The following is a 2269-nucleotide window of genomic DNA, read 5'->3' on the forward strand; positions in this document are numbered from 1 at the left end:
CGACTTTTATCCAATCTATTCCAGTACCACAAGGACCGAAAGCAGTTCTATTTGCTCAACGTCAAGAAGCTGTCCGAAAAGATGTGGAGCGTGCTTTTGGAGTCTTGCAAGCTCGCTTTGCCATTGTCAAAAATCCGGCACTTTTTTGGGATAAAGTCAAAATTGGGAAGATTATGAGAGCATGTATCATACTCCATAATATGATAGTAGAAGACGAACGAGATGGATACACTCAATTTGATGTTTCAGAGTTCCTACAAGGAGACGACACCGGAAGTTCACATGTCGATCTTGATTTTTCTCAAGATATGCCTACAAATATCGCCAATATGATGGATGCTCGAACTAGAATTCGTGATAGACAGATGCATCAACAACTAAAAGCGGATTTGGTTGAACATATATGGCGTAAATTTGGAGGTGGTGAAGGCAACAACTGAGCTCGTTTCAAATTATTTTATTTTACTACTCTTTGTTTTTATGTTTAAATTTTAAAATCTATGTTAAAAATGTTATCTTTCAATATGTTTTATTTAATAAATCAATTTTATCTTTAAAAAAAATTATAATTTCTTTGTTAAGAATCCTTAGTTAAGAAACTACCATTGGAGGCACAAAATCGAACAGTTTCTTAACTAGAATCCTTAAACCAACTTAAATACATTTAATTAATTAAATAATGATTAAAGAAACCCACTTGAGTTTCATGGATAATCATGCTCTCAGAGCTCCTTTCAAAACCCTATTTCTCACTTAGCGGCTCATATTCTTATGTTTTTGTGAATTTTGAAACTCCTCCTCTAAATTCAATAATTTAAAACTGCAAAAATGATCTTACTTGATGAGTTAGACTTTAGAGATGGTGGATGACTGGTTGAAATTTAGCTCTCTAGAATTTAGTTGGCTGAATTTTTTGATTAGATATATTTGATGTTCCCGTAAAAACTAAATTTAAAAAACAAAAAGAAAAAAATATTTACAGCAAATATTTGTCTCTACCATTTATTAAAATTATTTTTTTTCGAAAATAAAGTTCATGCGGCTATTTTTTTTGTTTTAATTTTAAAAACTAAATAAAACATAATTAAAAGTTTGGATAGTTGTGGATAGAAATTAAAGATAAATATGTTTGTTACACCCCAACCAATCACCTTGTAATCTTTTTGATATGAAAAGAGAGCATCACTTCATTCCATATCATTTTTTGCTAAGTTTAAATGTAGTATATGTTCTTCTCAATTAGTATATGGTATTTGAGTCATCACCTTTCTTTTAATACTAGGAGTTAATCCGCGCTACGCGCGGAGCTATTTTGATTTTTAAATCTTATCATTTATTTTTATACTAATATTTTTATGTCTTTTTTTTACATCAATCATCAACAAACTCATGCTGACTCTGTAAACCAAACCGGTAACTCTGTCCATGTGAACGACGAAAGACGGTTGTTTCCTAGCACTGTGTGCTAAGCTATCCGCCTTTTGATTTTCCGTATGAGGTACATGAACGATCTCTGAGTTTAGAAAGCTTCTTTTCAGCAGTTTAATGTCTTCCTGATAATTGTTAAACGCTGGTCATTCTTCTGGTTCTGAAACCATCTTTATCAATTGAGAACAATCTGTCGCAAATGTGACCTGAAATTACCGTAAATTCTTCATGCATTTCATTGCCTCTATTAACGCTTCTACCTCCGAATGAAGAAGTGAAAGACTTGTCCAGACATTCCGTGCCCCTAGCAATCCATCAAAACCCGCTAAAGTGATGTACCAGCCTTGTCCTGAGAATTGTTCCTTATCTTTCCTTGAGCAATCTATGAAACACCATTTTCCTGGTATTGTTGGTACAATTCTTTCATGTACTTGATTTGCAACCCTCTGATTATTTTTTACATGTGCCTCCGCCCAAAGTGTTGATTCTAATTCTGGTAGTTTAAGCGTATCTCTTGGATCAACATCCAAATTGCTAAAAACTTTGTTGTTTCGACCTTTCCAAATATACCATAACATCCACGTAAATTGGTGATCCTCCATTTTTGGATTGACTCTCCAAAAAAGATGATCCATATTTTTATGTCTTATAGTCTATATTTACTAATTATTTATTTTACTATACATTTTTCAGATAGATGTTTAATTTAGTTTTTCCAGTTCTAATATTGTATATTTATTTATTTTGTATTTTTCCTTATACTGTATATTTACTTATTCTAATATTACGGTAGATGTTTAATATAATACTTGTATTTCTTATATAGTATATTTACTTATTA

Source organism: Brassica oleracea, chromosome C3, assembly GCF_000695525.1.
Source record: "Brassica oleracea var. oleracea cultivar TO1000 chromosome C3, BOL, whole genome shotgun sequence".
NCBI classification, from domain to species: Eukaryota; Viridiplantae; Streptophyta; class Magnoliopsida; order Brassicales; family Brassicaceae; genus Brassica; species Brassica oleracea.